This window comes from Monopterus albus, unplaced genomic scaffold (assembly GCF_001952655.1).
Source record: "Monopterus albus unplaced genomic scaffold, M_albus_1.0 scaffold73.1, whole genome shotgun sequence".
In the NCBI taxonomy this organism is placed as follows: Eukaryota; Metazoa; Chordata; class Actinopteri; order Synbranchiformes; family Synbranchidae; genus Monopterus; species Monopterus albus.
This window is the reverse complement of record NW_018127953.1, coordinates 1,734,399-1,742,927: the sequence shown is the minus strand read 5'-3', so window position 1 is coordinate 1,742,927 and position 8,529 is coordinate 1,734,399. Positions and strand designations below refer to the sequence as shown.

Here is an 8,529-nt window from a genome sequence, read left to right as displayed (position 1 = left end):
TTAAGTTTGTTTGTTTTTTATCAAAACTGTATTTTAGATTTAATAGCATTTTAGTCATTTTATTTTTATTAGTTTTTGTCATATTTTAGCAAAAGGGTAGTTTTCATCAGTGGCATTTTAGTCTCATTTTTGTCCAGCATTTGTAAAGTTTATATTTTTTAAGCGAGGCTACACCTACTGCCATCATTGCTGTGTACAGTTACCACAGTTACCATATATTATGGTACCAAAATGTGATCACAGCATGCAATTAAGTGCAAATATAAATAACTACAGTATGCACCGATTGGCCATAACATTCTGACCACTGGCAGGTGAAGTGAATAACACTGACTATCTGTTACAGTGGCCCCTGTCAGTGTGTGGGGTATAATAGGCAGCAAGTGAACGTTCAGTCCTCAAAGTTGATGTTGGAAGCAGGAAAAATGGGCAAGTGACTTTGACCAGGACCAGACTGTGATGGTGAGATGACTGGGTCAGAGCATCTCCCACACTGCAGGTCTTGGTGGGTGTTGTTGGTCTGCAGTGGTTAGTACCTACCAACAGTGTCTAAGGAAGGGCAAATGGTGAACTGGAGACAGGGTCAAGGACACTCAGGGCTCACTGATGAGGCTGACCTACTGTAGATTAAACTTTTAACTTCCATTTGTACTTTTCAAAAGATTAAAATGTATTTGAATCTTTGTTAAAATAGTTGAAAATGAGAAATTGGTACAGAAATGAGTGCATTGGTCTCTATGAAAAGAAATATTCAGTGGTAATATCACAGAGTGGAGAGGCTGTTGAATTTGTATAAATATGTTCCTTGACTTGTCCTCACGACCACAGTTTTCACTCCTTATACAGAGATTTTTCACTGAATTGTGCTCTTCCTGGTAGTAGAACTATGGAAGCAAACGGAATAAGACACACAGTGAGCTGTAGAGTGACACAAATGTCAGCCAACTGCTGCATTGACTCCTGTCTACACAGTATTAGGTATGTGGTCGTAATGTTGTGGCTGATTGGTGTATATTTCATGCATTTTTTTAGGTTTAATATAATAATGTCAAGTTAAATGTTTGCCATCATAAACCCTTAACCAATATCTAAAATGAACACCTGCACGCAAACCTGCACATCCCCACTCTCATACTGTACACAAGCTAACATCAAAGAATATACACACAAGCACACACAGGCAAGCAGTGACACTCCAGCTTCAGAAGTCTGTGAAACACAACGCCCATCTTCACTTTGATAGCTGTCATTTCTACACAAGATTTTCCTCTGCTGCTGGGGGAAATAAAAGAGTTGGCGTAATAAATGATAATTACACACCTCTCGCTCTCTCTCTCTCTCGCTGTCTGTAAGTTTCTCACTTGTTTTTCCTCTGGTGCTGCATTGCACAGAATGGATGCCAGTGAAGTCACAAACTGCAGCATTCAGGCCCATTACATCTGCAATGAGTGGAGATGTAAGCAACATCTGGTGTCTAAGCCATGATAGAGAGTGCTGCCATGCCTTCTTAATAGATATCTGGAGGCAACACAGAGTGGGATATCACATCTCAAAGTTAACTCCTCACAGTCCACTTGGAGGTTCAGGGTGGAGGGTCTGCGAAGTATGGGGGAAAGGATGGGGCTGATGGAAAGAGATGGAGGAGGAAGGAGATAATGGGAAATGAAAATAAAAATGGGTAATTTGGAAGAAGGATCATGCAAACAGGACAAACAAGAAAAGGAAGTCAGTTTACATGTATTACATATATTGCATGTAGTAATTTAAGGGTGTAATTTCAAAGAGACAGGATTGAATGACATGAGTGGATGTGAACAGACACAAAGTGAGGATAAGATGCTTTGCAAATGGAAAAGTTGAAAGATTTCACATGAACACACACAGGTACATTCTTCTGTAAAAAAAAAAGCTTTTCAGTAGCAGATTAGACATAAAATGATGCAGGAATTCAGACATTCATTTAATTATTTACATATGTGCATTTCTTGCTTTGACATAGCCCTGTGATGGACTGGCGACCTGTCCAGGGTGTACCCCGCCTTTTGCTCGCAGCTGGCTGGGATGGGCTCCGTGACCCCGTTTGGGACTAAGCGGTTTAGAAAATGAATGGATGGATGGAAGTTGCATCCGCTGCAGTGGGTGATGCATTTCTTCATTAGCAAACCTCCCATCCGAGTGTGAGGAGCTATCGGAATATAAGCACAGCTGAGAGCTCCCGCGTTCAAAATTGACTCTGACGCATTCTAACTCCAGGAAACTGTGGCCTATTAGAGACTTTGTTGCAACATGGCCAGGTCTAGGGTTTTGTAATGACACATGACATGACACCTGAGGTAAACAAAAATGGACATTATTTGTATTTTATCAAGACAACAGCAAAACAGTCAAGCCATTTTGAGTTCACATGAAATTGAGAAGAAGGAAAATTAGAAAATCAGGCCTGTCTCTACTATAAGCCTGTCTCAAAATACTGGCCTTCTCTGTGCCATTGTGGTGAATAAAGGCCTCTAGGTGGGAATTTTTTTATCCTGTGTCACAGAGTGGACCTCACATTTTCCTACCTCCCCCCTTGATGTTGCTAGTCCACATTATGATTTAGATTCAAACAATAGGTCTGTTTTTATACTGAAAACTGGTTTGGCACAGTTTTCATAATCTACACAACAGAACATACAAATGCACAAAGTAATAATGTCCGTTGTTTAAGCGTGATGTCTTTCATTCATACACACATAGATATGCTTTAAGGCAAAACAAGAGATCACCTTCAAGTGCACTGACACATCTAGCAGAGCCTTCAGCTGTTGTTACACTGACACAAAGCTGATCAGCAGTCATCCTGACAACTTCATTCACCCAGCACCTGCTAGCTGTCAGTCACACAGGAGACAGATGTACGTGTATGTGTCTGTGTCCTGAGGCTATTGATGAAGCTGTCACAGAGAGGATGAGACATGTCCATCACCCCTCTTTATCTCTTTCTCTCTGCTGCTTTCTTATCTTGTCTTTCTCCTTCACTCTCTCTCTGTGCCCTTGATCTTCCGCCATTCCCTATTCATCCTTCATTACACCTCCCATACACAATAAACGCCTTACACACCTTCACCACCCACTGCCTCTATGTATTACCTCAGCCAAGGGCGGGGGTTATGTTTTTGCTGGCATTTGTTGTTTGTTGGTTGGTTGGTTGGTTTTTAACAGCATAACTCAAAATGTACTGAATGGCGTTTGATGAAATTTTTGGAGAGGTAGGGTATGGCCCACAGAAAAATTGGTTAGCTTTTAGTGCTGATCCTTGTCATAATTTGGATACAGGAATTTTTAAATGATTATTCACCACTGAGTGCTGGAAAGGCTGTTGATTGTATATGAGCCCACTGCTGGCCAAAGTGCACAGCTACAATGCTGAGCACTTTCAGCACATAAGGAGACCCCGGGGTCAGGGGCAGCTGCCGATTCCTGATTGCTATCTGTCATACACCCTGCTGTGCAAGGCAGGGACTGTCTCAGGGACAGCCCAGAACTGAGGAAAGATCTACCCTATACAGTTAATGGATGGGCAAGAACCTGATGCTAGAGATTTTGAGCCAAAGCCATTATCATTTGCATCCATAGGACTGGTATTATGCCAATTGTTATCTGACCAAGCTCTATTAGCCGTAATCTGTTGGTGAGGATGCCAGTCTTCCAGATGCACATTGTAGCTGTGTTTCCACTGTCACAACCTAATGAGCGTGACACCCTGTGCTTCCGTTGACCATCACCCAGCATAACCTCAGACCATCCTAGTTTGCTTCATTGTGTTTTTCATTATGTCAAGCTCTGTTTAGAGGAGAGAGGGGCTGTATTCCTCTCACACACTCACAGCTGAGCAGAGGACATATCTGTGTGTGCACGAGGGTATGCACAAAGCACAACTTCCCCTTAAGTCTGCAATAGCAGTGAAAATGCAGAGATGGATCGCTGGTCAACAAATTAAATGTGCAAGAATCCCATTTCAATCCTTAATGTTGCTACAGATAAAGGCTTCATTTTATGGTCAACTTGGCCTTTAAAAAATAAGGCCCTGCTTTGCTAGATGCAGTACAAGTGATCTGTTCAAGCCCTGTCTCCTAAAAGTTATGTTTCTGTACAACTAACTGAACAGCAAATATATTTTGAAGGAAACATACAGGTAATTGTGACTGGATTACATTGTCTGTTAGTGTAATGAGGATATGTTTTTAAATGTTCACATACTGTATGTTGATACTGAATATATCACTAAAAGGTTCAAGACAGTGTATTTGTTTTCTGTCAATGTATCCTGTTTGACAGTACAATATCCACATGTACTAACTACCGTTTAGGCCTTCATGGGTTAAAGAAAGATCATGATCTGCTTTATAACAGAAAAAGTCCACAGTGACTTCAGACACATGATTATTTAATTTACCAAAAACACAGTCTATCCCTAACCTTAACCTGACTCTTGACTAAACCTAACCACTTTGCATCCTTAACTAGGTAAATTATGCAGTGAGCTTCATTTGCCCCCCTTTGAGGATGATGGTGGCTACACCATGCTGCAGAAGGAGAAGAACAGCCGCACAATTCTATAGGTGATGAAGGAGCACAAGAGACAAAGAATGGAGGAGCTTAAAGACCTCATTGTCAAAGACTGTAAACTGCGTGATATTATATGAACTACTCCATTTTCTATTGACCATGACTCTGTCCCATCACTGAAATGGCTGGAGACATACTGTACCATGCTTACACTGATCATCTGACCAAAGAGAAGGAGCATCTTCATGATGAATTTGTGAGCATAAAGAAAGACATTGTTGTGTGCATGGATGACCTGGAGCAGCAGCAGGAGACCAGTTTTGAGATGGATGTGATGTATGGAGATGAGGAGGCATTTTGTTTGTCAAATGACAATATTTCTGCTCTTAAACTGCTCCTCAGTCAGTTACAAGAATACAAGGCTGAGAACGAAGTACTCTGTTCAGCTTTCCACACTAAGATCCAGGAACTTTGGGATAGACTTTAGATTCCCCAAGAGGAGCGGGAAGCCCTATTTGAGCATATGGTCAAGTCAAAGAAGAAAAACATCGAGGCACTCCAGGATGAGATCCAGCGTCTAGAGGTGCTGAAAATGCAGAGCATGAAGAGTATCACTGAGGCCATAAGAGCTTCTATGGCAGAATTGTTTTTTGCAGTCAAGAACAGCAGCAGGTTTTTGTTCCATATCATGATGATGATTTCAGTGAAGAGCTGCTCAGCCTGCACGAGGCTGAGGTCAGGACCCTGAAGAACTGTTATGAGCACCATAAAGAACTATTTGAGGGACTGGACCTTATACTTAGAACTTGATAAAAAAGCTAATGACCCTTCAAGGTTCAACAACAGAGGTTGTAACCTTCTGAAAGAAGAGAAGCAGAGAACTGATCTACAGAAAAGTTTGCCTAAGCTGGAGAACAGTCTGAAGGCCCAGACTGATGTTTGGGAACAGGAGTATGGCAAGGAGTTTCTGGTGCACAGGCAGAACTTCCTTGAGTATGTGCAGCAGCAGTGGGATCACCACCACACTGAAAAGGAGAGAGAGCCTGCCTCTCTTCCTCCTTTCTCTCTCTCGACCTGCGGGATCTACACCTCAGCTGTGTTACATTTCGTAATTAGTGACTCATTTGTCGGTGCGCACAGCTGAGGTGCATTCCTGTGATTACCTGAACCTTTATTTAAACCTCTGGCAGACGCTCCGTCTTCGCTGGAGCATTACCTGTAGACATACCTGCATTCATGGTATGTGTTGTACGTCTTCCTGATTTTCGTGCTGACAGTTCCTGTGCTGTGGATTTCATTTTGTATGTTGGTTATATGTTGTTTTTGTGTTACAGTATATGTTTCTAGAAGTCCACGCTGACAGTTCCTGTGCTGTGGATCTCTTTGTATGTTTTTTTTCCATGTGTTTATGCATGCGTAATTGATTTCAAAGTTGACAGTTCCTGTGCTGTTGATTTCTTGTTTTTCGTTCATTACTCTGCTTCCCTGACAGCATTTGCTAATCCTCCTAGTCGTTCTGTTTACTCACCTGTCCATCCTAGTCCTCTAACTCTCCTGGTTCCTGTCTGCTCGTCCTGGTCTCCTCAGCAGTCTCCGCCCTACCCTGGTTCAGTACTGTATGTATACATTGACTCTGTTACTTTGTGTTGACACCATTAAACCACCTTTTTTTTACTAGCACCTGGGTCTGCACTCTTGAGTCTTACCTCAGTTCTCCCTCACCCTCCTGGCGAGGGGGACTAAACCATAACAGAAACTGAAAAGGCAACTGAAGAAAACCAAACAGATCCAGGAGGACATGTTATATGGGACTGTAGTGAGAACCCCATCCCAACGGCAGATAGCAGGGACTCCTACACCTGGAAAAGCAAGAAAGCTCACTGGCCCTTCGACCATTTCTACTCCCACTACCTTCCTTAGTGCAGCCCTCGGCGGAACCACATGCGAGTCTTCCATCCAGAAACCACCTCTATCTGCCAGCACGTGTGACCTCACAGAGGCTTCTAAATCAAATGTGAAGACAGGGCTACTGAACTCCACTGTCAGTCATCAGTGATGGTTCACAGGAAGCGAGTCACCGTCGCACAGTGAGCCTGGTCTGGGTTTTATAGTGGGAACAACATTAAATGTAAATATTATGAGACTCAACCTACCCTATTTTTGGAAGACTATTTTAGGGTTACTGCTAGAGTAGTTTTCTCTGCTTTATGTACTTTTGTGGCATTATTTTGTTAAATAAGATGTAATACTTTATTACTATAACAGTCAGCCAGTGCACTGATTGTCTTACTCCAGCTCAACTGATGGCTGAATTTGCTTTTCAGAAACATTTAGCAGTTTTTTTTTTTATTTATCATGCTGTAAAACTTCTAAAAAAACATTAAAAAGATGGGGGTGGCTGTGGCTCAGGAGGTAGAGCAGGTCATTTCCTAATAGGTGGATTAGCGGTTCGATTTCCGGCTTGTCCAGTCAACATGTTGAAGTGTCAGTGTGTGAGTGTTATCAGATGTCGGTGATAACACCGGTGTGTGAGTGTCTGTGAGTACGAATTGGTGAATGGCCAAGTAGTGTGAAAGCGCTTTGTGTGTGCTGCAATGCATAGAAAAGTGCTATACAAGTATAAGACCATTTACCATCCTCCTCGACCACAATCTGATGACTGGATGCCACGTAGCAGTTTATTCATAATAAAAGACAAAAACAACCTGTGAACATCATGCCACCAGTGATTATATTGCCTATAAATATATGTGGCAATTTAACTGTATATAAGGACAATTTCTAGAAGACAGGATTAATTTGTGTTTAACCATAATTTTAAGCATTGTATTTTGTGCTCTACCCACTTTGCCTTGTCTTTAACATTTTAACATCACTTGATTTTCTTGTATGTTTTTATGTATCCAATAAAACGTCTGCCACTGTCAGTGACATAGTAGAGATTATAATGTGTTTTTGACATGATGAATTTGGCTTATTGGGTATCAGATACAGCTGGGTCTCAAAATAAATATTTATATACAGTCCATTTACCGATGACGACAGGCTGCCACACAACGGTGCTAGTCAAGCCACCGGGAGCAATTCAGGGTTCAGTGTCTTGCTCAGGGACACTTAGGCATGCGGGGAGATGAACCACCAACTTGCTGGTCAAGAGACGACTGCCCTACCTCATGAGTCACAGCCACCCCCAAAATAAGCCCTTGCTCTTTCACTCTGGGGAAGTAACATCAGAAATCTGACATTTGCTATTTTTCCAAATGTTTCTGTTGCTGCTTTGATGGACAGACTATATCTATCGCCTGCATCATTCTACTTACCAACATGCACTGCAAATATCAGCAAAGACAGTGCTGAGAAAATGTGTTTATTTACTTTATTTTATAAAATCACCATTTTGGCAGTAAAAGTGAAAAATGGCTGCATCTTGAAGACAGATCATGCGTAATATAATATGCATATTTATGCCATCATTTTTAATGAGTTGTTTTTACTCTGAAGAAGCTGGTGCTCCATTGAAACTACAGTTTTCACATGTTTATTTACAGCACGATATTCTCATGATAATGAAACCTTTTCACCCACCCATGTACAAAGATCACCTGCTTCCACAATGCAGGTGTTCAACACAGAGAGCCTACTGCTAAGGTCTATGCTTCTCCAAATGTCAAGGGGATTAATTAAAAGTCACTTAGCTGGTGAAGGACAATTGAGTACGATTTGGACTTTCTGTGTGAATTCAGCCACAGCCCACAATATCACATGCACTTTCATAAGTGGTGTGGTAAATGGATATCTGCCTATGTATTTGTGCTTGGTTTAAATGTTGTCACTTATGCAAATTTAATGAGCATTTCAGTTGCGTTTTTTTAATGCACACACCACAGCCTGATGCATAATTAAAGATTGTACAAATAATGGAACATGCTTATGTTGGCTGAATTTAATCCAATGGAGAAAAAATTATTTATATATATATAT

The 8,529-nt window shown here is 41.5% G+C and overlaps 1 pseudogene; it reads left to right on the top strand.

Moving 5' to 3' along the window:
- The first annotated feature begins 1,392 nt into the window (after positions 1-1,392).
- LOC109963403 (protein regulator of cytokinesis 1 pseudogene) lies at positions 1,393-6,604 on the top strand (annotated as a pseudogene).
- Positions 6,605-8,529: the final 1,925 nt, after the last annotated feature.